Raw genomic sequence first — 17174 nt, forward strand, 5'->3', positions numbered from 1 at the left:
GACTACGAGAGTCTGGAAATGACATGATTGAGGACTTTAGTAAATGGCAAGGCAGGGTGGGGACAGTGACTGTTGCAATGTACGTTTGCAATGGAAAGGAAAATGGGTCAGTAAAGTGGCGCAGTTACATGTGGCTACTCCACCAGGCATAAACCTGCATCAGTTCTGGCAACACTAAATTATTCTTGGTGATGAGGTTTGGGTGGCACGGTAGCTCGCACTGCTGCCTCACAGCGGCAGGGACCGGGTCAATTCTGGCCTTGGATCGCCATCTGTGTTGAGTTTGTACATTCTCCTCGTGTCTGCGTGGGTTTGCTACCAGTCGAAAGATGTTCACGGTAAGTGAATTGGCTATGCTAAATTGCCCTTGTGTCCAAAAAGGTGTGTGGGGTTAATGGGATAGGATGGGGGGAGTGAGCTTGGGTGAAGTACTCTTTCAGAGAATCAGTGCAGACTTGATGGGCCGAATGGCCTCCTCCTGCACTATAGGGATTCTATGACATTCTAATATGGTTGGTGCAATGGAGCCGTTTTAAGAGATTTACAGACATTGTCACTGAGCCACCATGTATTTTGAGGTCTTATGAGTGCAGCCAAGGGGCTGGCAAATTCTGGGAAGGTGGGCAGAGGGCAGCAGCAATCACAGCAAAGCCATTATATAATGCGACCTAAGACAAAAGAACTCCATAGTACATACATTTATTTTAAAAATGTTTAATGTGCAAGGAAAAGATTTTTGTAACACAACAAAAAAAAGTGGGTTATAGATGTCTGCACTGTACAGGCAGCCTCGTGCCAAACTGGGCAATTAATTGGCTTTTCCCCTTATGGGGCTGGAAATGGGAATGGCTACAAGTCTCATGCCCACAGCCAGGGACTCAAGAATTCACCAAAAATGTCACTTCCCACACCTTCTAGACTCGTGTCTAGTATTTCCAAGAGATGTGCCTTTGCTGCCCCTCTGGGCTGCAGTCTCTGGTTCTTCTTCCCCACCCCCATTGTTGCTCACAGAAGCTCCCTTACACTTGCGTCCACACTGTACAAATGTTTCTCAAGCAAAATAAGTTGGGGGAATGAGGAGATATCATTGCAGTTCAGTCAAACCAACTTCAGTGTCAACAAACATAATATTTTCCAGTAGGGATTGTTGTACAGTACAAATTAAGATTGCAGATCCTTGTTGATCTCAGTCCAGCATGCTTTCACCAAATGGATCTACTGGAAAATTCTGGGCACGTAGTCCATTGCCACAGGACCTCCCTGAACTGGAGTGTCAAAAAATACCAAACTAATAAAGTTATGCTTACAGCTCATGCCCACTATGGATATGTTCAGACTGTTCCGAATCCATTTCACATGGGGTACTGCAAGAATGGAAACTAAGCCCAGCCACTTAGAATAGATTTAAACTAAAGGCCTTTAAGATAAATCACAATGTAGAAGTGGGTTAACGATAAAACAAAACTTCACTATACCCTCAGAGCTGTTGGATGGCCACATTTCCACAGCACTGCTCAGAAAACCAGCCAGCATAATTTAGCCAACTTTTACAAGCACTTCCATGCCCTTAACTCCCTTCTCCCAAAACACCACAAGGAACACTTCCCAAAATCAGTTTATTTTATAGCAAATTTCAAGACATTAAAGTCCCCTTTTTATTAATCAATACAAAAAGGCAAGTGGAAAAAACCAATGGAAATGTACAATAACGAGGTGGTGGCAGGGCACACTGGGGGCTTCACTAGAGTTCACTCCGTGATTAGCAGCGAGGGGGGCATATTTGGGCATCAATCACTGATTTTCCGAATGAAGCTCGATTTTCTCTGCGCAACCTTTACACGACTCGCCCCACTCTTCCAGGATCTTCTTCAGTTCCTTGACTCGCAGCTTCTTCAGATCAACCGTGCTAAGGTCCACTTGTTTGTCTGTGTTTCAGTACAACAGAAAGAACCAGATGGTCAGCAGCACCATCCTTTCCCAATACATGCCTCCCACTATACAGTACTCAATTTGGGGGACAAATATCTCGAGTAGGCTGGACCTTTGAGGATTATCCCATTTTCTGTGTCAACACCCTACTCTACATGTTAAAACCTGGACTTTGCAATGTCTTCACACAAATGCATATTTCGCTTACTGTTGTGTGATGTATGACTGCACAAACGCCCACTGGTTAAACAAAATTGTCTCCATATTCAACAAGATTGCAGCAGCTTGTTGACCAAAGAAAGAATCAATGTTTGTAGTGACTTGACAACCTTGGGACAGCCAAAGTCGGCTTTGAACAGCAGTCACTATTGTAATGTAGGGAATTCAATAGCTAGTCCTGAACGACAAGAAATGAGATTCATTGCATTATCTATTCTAAACATTACCCAGTAACTCAGACCCATCGCACAGACCACCCAAGAGTGGAAATGAGAGAAGGCTTTTGAAACCCAAACTTAGGGTAACCTAGCATTCCTCAATATTCCAAGCTTGCTTTTGTTTCTAACCCTTGGTGTTTTGCACTATGGGTCTGAGCTCCATCATTGACTACACTGTAAGAAGTCTTACAACACTAGGTTAAAGTCCAACCTGGTGTTGTGAGACTTCTTACTGTACTCACCCCAGTCCAATGCTGGCATCTCCACATTATTGACTACACTGATTAATGAATTCATTTCATCCTTAAAATGCTGCACCTTCGGATTCAGTCAGACCCTAGTAGCAATGCCACTGTGATGACAATATCCATTAATTCAGCCTAATCTCCATTTACTGGCCCTTGTTATAGATTATTACTGAGGAAAATGGGGCCACTCACCTGTGCTGATTTGGACACTGTTTAAAAGACAGCAAGAACTCACCATTGAACACAAGTCTCGGAAGCAAATCTTGACTCAACAGCAACCATTGCAAACTAGTAAATCCCAAATTAGATGCCCCCAGAATTCACAGCCTTGAACAAAGGCTGCAGCTGGGCTTAGCTGCTCCTGGTGTACCGTTGGTCTCGTGGACCTTCCCAAGCTCCACAAACTTGGTCTGTGTCCATTTGTTACAGTGAAGCAGAAAGACCAGCAGCAAAATAGATTCACTGCATTGTGAGCCTGCACCTCCCCACAGACCCAACTCCGATGGACACCAGTCAAAGTCAAAAACACATTCAGGAAAGCAGGGATAAGATTTTTAATTAATTGTTAACGGCTGAATAGATGGCAGCAATCTGTGGAAAGTGCCACCTTTGTTTTAGACAGAAGTGATACTAGTATTTGCTTTACAGCTGCAAGCACAATTTAATAACACATGTGGTGTGCTTCCACATTCTTGGATATTCTAACTGATCAAAATCTATTACTCCGCCTTGAAATGTTCTTTTGTCTGCAGCCCACTCGGTTGAACTCCAGATTTCCAATACCCTTTGTTTGAGGAATGCTTTCTGATATCACCCCAAACAGCCAGTTTTAATATTAAAGTTCTGTCTCCACCCCAATACCATCCCACCATCCCCAAATTCTGGATTTTCTCAAGAGGAAATATGGTAATCTCTACCCTTTCAAATCGGTGAACCATTTTGATACCTTGAGGAAATCACCCCACAATCCTCCAACCAATCATTCAACCAACTTTTTGCAATCAGTCTTAATTTAACCATTCAAACATCTGCATGGCCCGTACCATATTTCAGATCACAGATCTGACTGTCGGTCTTCTTCAGTTTTTCACAGATTTTATTAACTGGCACATGATGCTCATGGGTCTTGAGACTTCTTTAACTATCTTGGTGGCTGCATCATCCGTTGCACCGATGTAATAGCACTGGAAACATAAGCATAAAGATGCATTAGTGGTATTTGCATTTTCCCAGTTCTTCTTCTCCCTTTCCAGGTTGCCCTGCTGTTTCAATCATCGACCACCACACTTCCTTCTGAGCTTCAATTATTGAAGCGGTCTTGGATACGGACACGCGTTCATCACCAAATTAACTGATTGTTCGAGATACAGAAATAAGCTGCCCGAAATAAATCCACGGCACAATCCATAAGAGTAGGAAATACGTTGGATTTAATAAAGTCCATATGATTAATGGATCGAAAATGCAAACAGTTCAAAAGGTCTTCAATCAATTATGTGATTACTGATCATCTAATATGAATTACTCACCATATTAAAATTAAATAAACATTTTCCATCTGCCAAGGTTTATTTAACTATTCCTGGAATGATCATGGAGTGGTTGCACATTTGGCAGCTCCTGCTTGAGGTGGTTTTTTCCCGGATTTTTTCCTCGCTGTAGGGTGAAGTTGATGAAAAAAGGTGCAGGGTAACTTGGAGAAAGTTAAACTCCACTGGTGCAGCTGTGGATGGATCCATGGACCAGACACGAGATGAAAAGGAGGGAGCAGGATGGAGCAAAGTAACCTATGTGCGCCACAGGTCAAGATGGCAGAGGGTAAAGGGGCCTGCCCTGCCCAGTGGTTGAGGAGCAACTGATGGACTTCTTGAATGAGAAGTTCTGCCAGAAGAGAAGGGAAACCCAGGAGGACCTAGCCAGGAGGGTGGAGTTGTGGAACAGAGGCTGGAGTCTCCGGGCCCGGCGATTCGGCAAGCAGAGGAGATTGATGATGGGAGCACAAGGAGCAGCTTGCCTCGCTGGCGGTCGAGATAGGTTGTGATGCAGGAGACTCGGAAGCAATTGAAGGAGAAGGTGGAGGACTTGGAGAATCGCTCCATGAGACAGAATTTGCCAAATCGTGGGGATGCCTGAAGACATCAAGGGAGCAGACGCCGGCACGTATGTAGTTAAGATGCTGGAGAAGTTGATGGGGAGGGGGGTCTTGATGGGCCCTTGGAGGTCAACCAAGCGCACAGGATGCTGATGCGGAAGCCGCAGGCGAATGAGCTGCCGAGGGCAAAGGTGGTGCGTCTCCACCGGTTCCTGGATCAGGAAAAGATATTGAGATGGCTGAAGCTGACGAGGAGGTGCACCTGGCAATGGGAACGAGCTGCAGGTGTGCCAGGACCTGGGCGCAGACCGGGAAAGAAGAGGGTCAGGTTTAAGTGGGTTAAGGCTGCCCTTTTAAGGGAGAGGTTTGGAATGTTGTACCGGCCAGCCTCTGGGTGCCCTTTAACAATCTGGAACATTATTTCAGAATGCCAGAGGAGGGCAATGGAATTTTGTGGGTTAATGGACTGGCAGCAGAAGGAGTACACTAAACTTAGAGGTGGTGTTTGTTTTTCTCGTATTCTCTTTTGATGGTTGTTGGAGAACTTCTCTTTGAGATGTGTTGTTGGGTTTGGTGGCAGGGTGCTTGGGGAGCGTCGAGGTCGAGTACACATTTTTCTGTTTCTTTGTTGTTTATTACATGAAGGGTGCGAGTGGGTTAGCAGGCTCGGAGACCTTGGGCAGGGACTGGAAGGCAGGTGTAGTGCTGTGGCACAGGAAGAAAGGAGTGATGACAGGGGGGGGGGGGGGCACCAGAGGATGCATCTGGGGGAGCCCCGGTAGGAGAAGTCAATGGGAGGAAATGGGAGGTGGTCGTCTTGTGGGTGAATGCATTCCAGTCATGTGAAAGTCTTATTATCCAGTTCAAAGTAGTTCATAGGGCTCATAACGGTGGCTAGAATGAGCAGTTTTTTCAGGGGATGGAGGATAGGTGTGGGAGGTGCGCAGGGAACCTGCAAACCATGTCCACATGTTCTGGACATGTCCGAAACTAAAGGAGTTCTGGCAGGGGTTTCAGCCAATGTCCAAAGGTGCTGAGGGCAAAGGTGGTCCCGAGGCCCAGAGGTAGCGAGTAATATTGGGGGTGTCAGAATATCCGGGAGTCCAGGGGGAGAGAGAGGCCTGATGTCTTGGCCTTTGCCTCCCTGATAGCCCGGAGACAGATTTGTTTGGGTGGAGGGACAGTGGGTTCAAACCTGAAGTTGGGGGTCCTGTTGTTTACACTAACACATACCTGACTGGTCCTCGAAGCAAAAAGTTCTGTTTTCACAAATAAGATACCAGTAATGTTGGGGAATGCAGGAATAGTGAGGCAGGGAGGAACTAAAGGTGATCAATATTAGTAGAGAAATGATGTTGGGGAAATTGATGGGATTGAAGGCCGATAAATCCTCAGGACCCGATAATCATTTTTTGTATTTGTTCATGGGATGTGGGTGTCACTGGCATTTATTGCCCAACCCCTGAGGCCAGACCAGGTAAGGATGGCAGATTTTTGTGTTCATTTTATTCACCTCATTTCCTGCAAGAGGTGTGTACATTGGTTTGGGGAGAGAATAGCAGGGTACTGGGGAGCAGAGAAGAAGGACTTCAATACTAAAGCAGTTTTTGGAGAGCTGTGAAATACCTCTGGATTTAAACAAAGTCAGCACTGCACTGCCCTTCACACACATGCTGGCACAATCTACCTCAGCACATCAAACTGAATTGTACATACAAGACATGACATTGTAAATTCAATTCACTTACAAATCGGTTTTTCCTTGCCTTTGACATCTTTGCATGCGGATAGATGCTCCTCTATAGCGTCCAGGAGTGAAGTCTATACCTTGTTCAGTCAGTGAGTTGTAAAACTTCTCCAGAAATGACAACATACTGTTAAGGAAAAATAACTTCCATTAACATTTGGCTTAACACTAAAAAAAAAACCCACTCATTTAGCTGCCAGTGGAAGAGGAGACCATTAAGCTGGATTAACCCCAGCGTTTTGCTGGAATGTCCCAAGTTTCTTTCACCCTTGGGGTGAAAAATATTTCCCTAATTTCACTATGAACAGCCTGGCTCTAACTTCGAGGCTACGCACTCTGTTCTTGATTTTCCAGTGGAAATAAATTCTCTGTATCTACTTGAAGTGCCATTTTAAAAATGTCTCAAGGTAAAACTTCAATCTCCTAAACTCAACTGAATAGAAACTAAGTTCTCACGATACTGTTTTTAAGTCCCAGTATAATTCTTCTGAATCTGCAATGCCATCCCCTGCAAGGGCAATACATCCGCCCACAACAAAATACAGTATTGCACATGGGGTCTGTACGTGGCAATAATAAGTTACAAGAACCACTTTCTCCCTTTTATATTCTAGTCCAGCCAGAACTTTACTACCTGGATACCAACTCATTCCCAACCCTGGTTAGCTGCTCAGAATAAACTATCAGTGCCCAAAACTGGTGATCCTGAGCTGAGCCCCACGATCAGTGGGGCCCCACTTCCAATCACCTCAAAACAACTCTTTTTGTCACCCCAGCATTGCCTCAGAACCCCTCAACTCCTTCAAAACTGGGCCATGTGTCCAATCTCACACAACCAATTATCCCTGTCCTCAATTTCCAAGTACTTCATAAAATCCCCAAAATGATTGAATTCAAGACTCTGATCTTTAAATCCTGTGAAATCTTCTCTCAGCCCTATGCAAAAACTCACAAACCGCAGAGCACAGAAAAGACCATATCAGCTCTTTGAAGGACCCTTGTTTTTCAAACTCTGATCTACTGCACACCCACGTTTCCCATTCAATAGTTTCTGCCACATAGTGTTTACAACATGGAATCCCACGACTGCATCTTGCCTCACCGTGCCACCCTCAAAAATCTTTGAACCTGCCATTAATCACCATTCCCCACTGTGAATGGACAACCTGCCAATTCCCAGCCCTGGCCAGAATCTAGTGACAGCACAGGGCTACTTCACTCAACTCAAAAAAACACAATCTGGAACAGTCAACAGTAGGGAGGTCTCCAGATGACAGCCGTTTTGCAAATACTGGAAGCAATGAGCCAAACAAAAATGATCATAAATCCCGAGGTGAGTATATTAAGTGGAAAGTCTGCTTAAGTACTTTGACTTAATGCCCTTCACTCCAATTCGATAGCAAGGTGGTCAAAGCATATGGGTTACTTGCCTTAATTAGTTGAGACATAGAATATAAGATCACACAGGTTGTGATGGAGCTGTCTAAAATGATGATTAGGCCACTGCTGACCACATGCTAAAGGAATTCCAGCAGTGGCCTAATCATCGTTTATACAGCTCCATCACAACCTGTGCGATCTTATATTCTATCTGTGCAGTAGATTGGTCAGCATACCATAGGAAGGAAAACATTGCACTAGAGAGGGTGCAGAGGGGATTCACCAGGATGTTGCGGGGCTGGAGTGTTTCAGCTATTAAGAGGGGCTGGATAGGTTGGAGTGTTTGCTTGCTTGGAGCAGAGGGGGGGGGGGAAGGGAGAGAGAAAGAGAACCATGATTGAGGTGTATACAATTATGGGGGCATAGACAGAGTGGAGAGGAAGGAATTTTGCCTCTTAAAAGGAGGGGTCAATAACCAGGGGGCGAAGATTTAAGGTAAGGAACGGATTTGAGGAAAATTCCTCTTCACCCAGAGGGTGGTGGGAATCTGCAACTCGCTGTCTGAAAGGGTGGTAGAGGTGGGAGCCCTCATAACATTTAAGAAGTGCTAATCAAGTGCTTGAAACACCATAGCAAACAAGGCTACGGACTATGTGCTGGAAAATGGGATTAGAATAGAAAGGTGCTTGATGGTCAACACAGACATGATGGGTCATAGGCCCTCTTTCTATGCTGTAAAACTCTGAAATACAGATCCATGGGCTAAGGTACAGAACCAGGTTGAATCCAGAATTACTCTTCCACCTGGTGCCTAACAGGTTGCATTACTGTGTGATCATCCTCTGCATGCTAAAGGAATTTTGTAGTGCCTTTCACAGCTGTGGGATGTCCCAAAATGCTTCACACTCAAAGAGATATGATAATTGGAACATGAGACAATTAGCAGCCTGTTTATACACAAAAAGCAAATAAGACAAGTGACCAGATAATCTCACTGAAAGCACTGTGTCACAAGGAAACTGTCCCTTGTGCCCTGGACAACCACATGTGCACGAGGTGCTTCAGCAGCTGCTGACGTCAATGCAGTTATCTGTAAGACTGGGAGATTCCTGGCGAGCACATGTCAGGAGGTGTTCACTCTGCAGCTTAAAGAAAGAGTGTGCAGACACAGGGGGAATGGGTGACCCAGAGGGTGGCAAGGATCTGGGACTCCCTGCCTGAAAAGGAGGGAGGCAGAGAAACACTTGTCACATTTAAAAAATACTTGGAAATGCACTTAGAAGTGCTCTAACCTACAGGGACACCAGACCAATTGTTAAATTTTAAACTGCGATGGATATAGATTATTGCTATCACCATTATTGAGCAATGTGGGGCAAAGACATGGTGTGGAAGTTAGGTTGCAAATCAGCCATGATCTCATTAAATGGCTTCCTTCTCTTCCTATTGCATGGATGAGGCTGCAAAGTGGGATTAGACGGGATAGCTCTTTCTTGGCCCGCCATACATGATGGAACAAATGGCTGCTTTCTGTGCCACAGGTTTTATGCCCCTATTGTTTATGGGGTAGGTATGGCTAGGACCACAGGAGAATTGCCCGGCTGTTTGTACAAGCATAGAATTTTTACAGTGCCGAAGGAGCCATTCAGCCATCCAAGTCTGCATCAGCTCTTGGAAAGAGCACCCACTTAAGCCCAGCCTCCACCCTATCACCACCGAACCTTTGGACACTAAGGGCAATTTAGCATGGCCAATCCACCTAACCTGCACATCTTTGGACTGGGGAGAAACTGGACGCCACCTGGTAGGACACAGACCACAGGGAGGAAGTGCAAACTCCACAGACAGTCACCTGAGGCCAGAATTGAACCCAGATCACTGGAGTCTGTGAGGCAGCAGTGCTAACCCACTGTGCCACCATGCGCCTATCATGCCAAGTGATCCTTTAGATTCACTAAAGCAGGAAACCAAGGTGGTCATTTAATATCTCATCTAAACATTGGCAGCTGACAGTGTGGCACTCCTTCAGTACTGCAATGGAGTGTCAGCCTAGAGTATGTCCAAGGATCTGGAGTGTGACTTAAAATGGTGAAAGAAGTGGGCCTTTGAGTGAAGACTGACGTCTGAAATGACTCCTACCATGTAATGCTTCATTGGAATAATTATTAACTACTATAGCTCACTGTATTTAAGGTGTACGTCATCTGTGGAGTTTAACCCTGTCTGTGCCTTATCCAAAGCTTATTTTAAAGTGGGGGTACAGGGTCTCGACCAGAATCTTAGTTGACTGTTTGGCTGTCCAGGCTGGAGGTCAAACCCTTTCACTCTTCTGATTGGATAGGTCGCCCAGAGATTAAACCAGAGATCTTCCCCAGATTGGGATAGGTCGCCCAGAGATAAACCAGGGATCGTCCCCATCGACTGGTGACAGAAAGGGATAAATTCCTTCATTGTCACACTCCAGTTTCAAGCAGGTATCAGTGCCTGCCATCGGCATTGTACATGCAAATCAAATTGAATGCACCACAATAGGGCAAAACATGCTGCACAGCAGGTGGTCAGTATGTGCTTGCACCGATCATTCAATTTAAGTATGAGCACAGCCGATCCCTATATGTTGGGAAGTGGAAGACTAATTCAAAATCATAGAAAAAGATGGTGCAGTGAGGCCATTTGGCCTGTTCAGGTCTGCACTGGCTCTTTTGTAAGGCAATCCAGTCAGTTCCACCTCCACACACTTTTTCTGAATTCCCTGTAATCCCCTCTGTGGAAGGCAGGCAAAACAAGGGCGAGCAGGAAATGGGACATTGCACAAAAAAAACATGTACAAATGTTTAAAAGTCTACTGTATCTGAATGCAGGGAGCAGCAACAATAAAGTAGACTAATTAACAGCACAAATTGGTATACACTGGTCGGGTACGATTGTGATTATGGAGACATGACTGCAGGGTGACCAAGACTGGGAACTGAATACCCCAGAGCACTTGATATTTAGATAAAAAGGAAAAAGGTGGTGAGTGGCAATATAGTTGTGGAAGAAACCAGCGCAATAGAGAGAGGATTTTGTGGAAGGGGTGGGAATCAAGCAGGGCTGATTTTGTACTGGATGGTGTCGAGCTTCTCAAGTGTTGTTACAGCTGCAGTCATCCAGGCAAGTGGAGTATTCCATCACACTCACTTGTGCCTTGTACAAGGTGGACAGGCTTTGGGGAGTCAGGAGGCGAGTTACTCACAGCAGGATTCCTAACCTCTGACCTGCTCGTCTCCACAGTATTAATAAGGCTAGTCTAGTTCAGTTTCTAATCAATGGTAACCCCAGGATGTTGATAGTGGGGGATTCAGTGATGATAATACTATTGAATGTCAAAGGATGATGGTCGGACCTTCTCTTGCTGGAGATGGTCAGTACCTGGCACTTCTCAGTCCAAGCCTGGACATTGTCAAGGTCTTCCTGTATTTGGACATGGACTGCTTCAATATCTGAGGAATCACAAATGGTGCTGAGGATTGTGCAGTCAGTGAATATTCCCACTTCGGACCTCATGATGGAGGGGAGATCACTGATGAAGCAGCAGAGATGTTTGGGCCGAGGACACTATCCAGAGGATCTCCTGCAGTGATGCCCAAGGACCAACCATCTTCAGCTGCTTCATCAATTATCTTCCTTCCATCACAAGGTCAGAATAATAGAGAACAAGGAAATGGCAGAGCAATCAAAACAACTACTTTAGTTCTATCTTCACAGAGTAAGACAGAAATAACTTTCCAGAAATGCTAAAGAACCATGGGTCTCATGAGGAGGAATTGAAGCAAATTGCATAGGAAATAGGAAGAGGCGGCCATTCAAGCCTGATTCGATCCCTTGATCCCCATTGTCCCAAGTGCTACATATAACTGCTTCTTGAAAATATACAATGTTTTGGCTGCAACTACTTCCTGTGGTAACGAATTCCATAGACTGACCACTCGGTGAATTCTCCTCATCTCAGTCATAGAATTTACAGAGCAGGAGGCCATTCGGCCCATCAAGTCTGCATCTGCCCTTGGAAAGAGCACCCTACTTAAGCCCATGCCTCCACCCTATCCCCAGTAAGCCCACCTAACCGTTTTTGGACACCAAGAGTGATACCCTTTGCCTTCTTATCGCCTGCTGTACCTTCATGCATACCTTCAGCAACTGGTGTACAAGGACACCCAGGCCGCATTGCATATTCCCCTCTCCTAATTTATGGCCATTCAGATAATAGTCTGCCATCTCATTTTTTGCTACCAAAGTGGATAACCTTGCATTTAAATCAAATTATACTGCATCTGCCATTAGTTTGCCCACTCACTCACTTGTTCAAATCACACTAAAAGATCTCTGGAGGGAACAAGAGTTAGAATCCCACCACGGCAGCTGGTGGAAATCAATTCAATTAATAAATTCTGGAAGTCTCAGTCACGGTGAATGCTGATTGTTGTGAACAACCACCCCCCCCCCCCCCCCCCCCCCAAAAAAAATCTGGTTCACTGTCACCTTTATGGGAGGGAAATCTGCCATCCTAACCCCTGTCTGGCCTATATATAGAATACCTACAGTGCCGAAAAAGGCCATTAGGCCCATGGCGTCAGCACCAGCCCTCCAAAAAAGCACCCTACCTAGACGCATTCCCCCACCATATCCCTGTAACCCCACCCAATCATTTGGACACTGAGGGGCAATTTAGCATGGCTAATTGTCCAAAGATGTGCAGGTTAGGTGGATTGGCCATGATAAATTGCCCTTAGTGTTGGGTGGGGTTACTGGGTTATGGGGATAGGGTGGAGGTGTTGACTGTGGGTAGGGTGCTCTTTCCAAGAGCCGGTGCAGACTCGATGGGCTGAATGGCCTCCTTCTGCACTGTAAATTCTAGGTCTATGTAATCCACCTAACCTGCATATCCTTGGACTGTGGGAGGAAACCTGAGCAAACCCACAGACACGGAATGTGCAAACTCCACAGACAGCCACCCAAGGCTAGAATCAAACCCAGATGTCTGATGCTGTGAGGCAGAAGTGCTAACCACTGTGCCGTCATGCCACATGACTCTAGGCCCCACAGCTGCCAACTCTCAACAGCACCTCGGAAATAGGCTTGGCAACACACTCACTTCAAGGGTCAATTTTTAAAATGCTGGAGAAATCCCCAGCACCTGAAATCTACATCCCAAGAGGTGGCCAGGAAAATAGTGGATGCATTGGCTGTCATCTTCCAAAATTCTATAGATTCTGGAAACAGTCCTTAAGAAAATTGAGAAAACCTGTGATCAAGTCTCACATGAGAGATTCGTGTGTAAAATATAAGCACAGAGGATTGGAGGAAAATCGGGCGCAGATTGCACAGTGTTAACATTGCTGCCTCACAGCATCAGGACCCAGGTTCAATTCTGACCTTAAGTAACTGTGTGCGGAGTTTGCACTTTCTTCGTGTCTGCGTGGTTTCTTCGGTTCCTCCCACAGTCCAAATATGTACAGCTTTGGTGGATTGGATATTCTAAATTGTCCCTTGGTGTCCAAAAGATTAGGTAATGGAGAAGGTCAGGGCAGCACGGTAGTGCAGTGGTTAGCATTGCTGCCTCACAGCGCCAAGGTCCCTGGTTCGAACCCGGCTCTGGGTCACAGTCTGTGGAGTTGCACATTCTCCCCTTGTTTGCGTGGGTTTCGGCCCCACAACCCAAAAATGTGCAGGGTAGGTGCATTGGCCATGCTAAATTGCCCCTTAATTGGAAAAAATGAATTGAGTTCTCTAAATTTCCTGGTACACCAGTCACTGAAAGCAAGCATGCAGACAAAAATCAGTTAGGAAGGCAAATGGTATGTTGGCCTTCATTGCAAAAGGACTTGAGTAACACAAAATAGGAGCAGGATCGGAATATTCGGCCCTTTGGGCTTGCTTCACCATTCAATATGATCATGGCTGATCATGTTGATCAGTCATGTCCCAGCTTTCCCCCATATTAGGAGGAAAGATGTCTTACTGCAGCTGTACACAGCCTTGGTGAGACTACACCTGGAGCATTGTGTGCAGTTTTGGCTTTCTTAATCAAGAAGGATGCACTTACCATTGAGGCAGTACAGCCAAGTGCCATCAGACTGATTCCTGGGAAAGCAGGATTGTCATATTTGGAGAGATTGGGTCAACTGGGCCAGTATTTACTGGAATTTAGAAGAATGAGAGGGGATCTAATTGAAATATATAAAATTCTGATAGATTTGATGTGATGCAGATTTGTTATTTCCTCTGGCTGAAGGGTGCCACAGTCTCAGGATACAACATTGGCCACTTAGGACAGATGAGAAGTTTCTTCATTCAGAGGATGGTGAACTTGTGGAAATTTCTACCGTCAGAGTATATTTGAGACTATAGATGAATTTCTAGACCCTGCAGGAATATAGTGTGGAGATAGAGAATAAGCTACAATCAATTGAGTGTTGGAGCAGACTCAACTGGGCCGGGTGGCCTACTCTTGCACCTATTTTCTATGTTTCACTCCTCAGGGAATTCCTCAACAACACGAAGGGGCACTCACTGCTGGTGAGGACATTGAATGATCTAGTGGGGACTCACTGCAGCCGCTGGTAAGGAATACAGAGTACCACTTGAGGAAGACATCTTGTCAGTCCTGGAACTATTGGTCTCAAGATCCCCAATGGCTGAAGGTACAGAAAGCAATGGTCTACAGCTGCAGCACTCCCTCTCAACTAAATTCAACGACCCCACCCTCCCATATCCTCCATTACAGAGTCATAGAGGTTTACAACATGGAAACAGGCCCTTAGGCCCAACTTGCCCATGCCACCCCAGTTTTTAAACCACTAACCTAGTCACAATTGCCCACATTCGGCTCATATCCCCATCTTACCTATATAATTGTCCAAATGCATTTTAAAAGACAAGATTTTACCCACCGCTACTACTGTCTCCGGCAGCTCTTTCCAGACACTCACCACTTTCCCAACTCACCTTAAACCTATGCCTTCTAGTTTTAGACTCCCCTACATTTGGGAAAGATGTTTGACCATCTCCCTTTTCCATACCCTTCATTATTCTATAGACCTCTAAAAGATCAACCCAAGTCTCCAGGGAAGAAGTCCCAGTCTATCCAGCCTCTCCTTATAACTCAAAACCATCAAGCCCCGGTAGAATCCTAAAAAAGCTTTTGTGCACTCCATTAATCCCCGATATCCTCCATTACCCTCCCTCCCTCTCCCCATATCCTCCATTACCCTCCCTCTCCCCGTATCCTCCATTACCCTCCCTCTCCCCGTATCCTCCATTACCCTCCCTCTCCCCGTATCCTCCCTTACCCTCCCTCTCCCCGTATCCTCCATTACCCCCCCTCTCCCCGTATCCTCCATTACCCTCATTCTCCCCGTATCCTCCATTACCCTCATTCTCCCCGTATCCTCCATTACCCTCATTCTCCCCGTATTCTCCATTACCCTCATTCTCCCCGTATCCTCCATTACCCTCCCTCTCCCCGTATCCTCCATTACCCTCCCTCTCCCCGTATCCTCCATTACCCTCCCTCTCCCCGTATCCTCCATTAACCTCCTCTCCCCCCGTATCCTCCATTACCCTCCCTCTCCCCCCGTATCCTCCATTACCCTCCCTCTCCCCGTATCCTCCATTACCCCCTCTCCCCATATCCTCCATTACCCTCCCTCCGTATCCTCCATTACCCTCCCCGCATCCTCCATTACCCCCTCTCCCCATACCCTCCATTAACCCCCTCCCCATACCCTCCATTAACCCCCTCCCCATGTCCTCCATTACCACCACACCCCCATACCAAGAGAAATTGCTGGAAACTCTCAGCAGGTCCAGCAGCATCCGTTGGGAGGGAAAAGATGACCCTTTGTCAGAGTCAAGATTACCCCCCCCATTTCTCCATCACCCCCCCCCCATATCCTCCATCACCCCCCCCCCACATATCCTCCATCACCTCCCCCCCCATATCCTCCATCACCTCCCCCCATATCCTCCATCACCTCCCCCCATATCCTCCATTACCTCCCCCCCCATATCCTCCATCACCCCCTATATCCTCCATCACCATCACCCCCCCATATCCTCCATCACCCCCCCTATATCCTCCATCACCCCCCCCACATATCCGCCATCACCCCCCCACATATCCACCATCACCCCCCCATATCCTCCATCACCTCCCCCCCATATCCTCCATCACCTCCCCCCCCATATCCTCCATCACCTCCCCCCCATATCCTCCATCACCTCCCCCCCATATCCTCCATCACCTCCCCCCCATATCCTCCATCACCCCCCTATATCCTCCATCACCTCCCCCCATATCCTTCATCACCTCCCCCCATATCCTTCATCACCTCCCTCCCTATATCCTCCATCACCCCCCTATATCCTCCATCACCCCCCTATATCCTCCATCACCCCCCCATATCCTCCATCACCCCCCCCATATCCTCCATCACCCCCCTATATCCTCCATCCCCCCCCCCACATATCCGCCATCACCCCCCCCATATCCTCCATCACCTCCCCCCCCATATCCTCCATCACCTCCCCCCCCATATCCTCCATCACCTCCCCCCCCATATCCTCCATCACCTCCCCCCCATATCCTCCATCACCCCCCTATATCCTCCATCACCCCCCTATATCCTCCATCACCTCCCCCCATATCCTTCATCACCTCCCCCCATATCCTTCATCACCTCCCTCCCTATATCCTCCATCACCCCCCCTATATCCTCCATCACCCCCCCCCATATCCTCAATCACCCCCCCCCATATCCTCAATCACCCCCCCCCATCCATCCATCACCCCCCCCATATCCTCAATCACCCCCCCCCATATCCTCATCACCCCCCCCCATATCCCTCAATCACCCCCCATATCCTCCATCACCCCCCCCTATATCCTCCATCACCCCCCCCCTATATCCTCCATCACCCCCCCTATATCCTCCATCACCCCCCCCCCTATATCCTCCATCACCCCCCCCCCCTATATCCTCCATCACCCCCCCCCCCCCTATATCCTCCATCACCCCCCCGCGTAACCTTCAATTCTTCTCCCAATTCTACATTACCTCCCCATCACTACCTTCACACTCCCCTTCCTTCAGTGCCTCAGACGGTGCCACCAACAATACGAAAGCCGCAGCCACGCCGCTCGCCAAGAACATTCCACCCATCTTAAGCTCCAAAGATCCCGGTACACCAAGGCCGCCCCAGGTATCTGCCGGCAGCACACCCCTCGATGCAACCAAACTAACGATTCCCGCTCCTATTGGACCACGTTCTCCATTGACATGGCCCCGCCCCTCACGTTC

General features: G+C 47.0%; 1 pseudogene; it reads right to left on the reverse strand.

Moving 5' to 3' along the window:
- Positions 1-698: 698 nt before the first annotated feature.
- LOC119973178 lies at positions 699-15032 on the reverse strand (annotated as a pseudogene).
- Positions 15033-17174: the final 2142 nt, after the last annotated feature.

This window comes from Scyliorhinus canicula, chromosome 11 (genome assembly GCF_902713615.1).
Source record: "Scyliorhinus canicula chromosome 11, sScyCan1.1, whole genome shotgun sequence".
In the NCBI taxonomy this organism is placed as follows: Eukaryota; Metazoa; Chordata; class Chondrichthyes; order Carcharhiniformes; family Scyliorhinidae; genus Scyliorhinus; species Scyliorhinus canicula.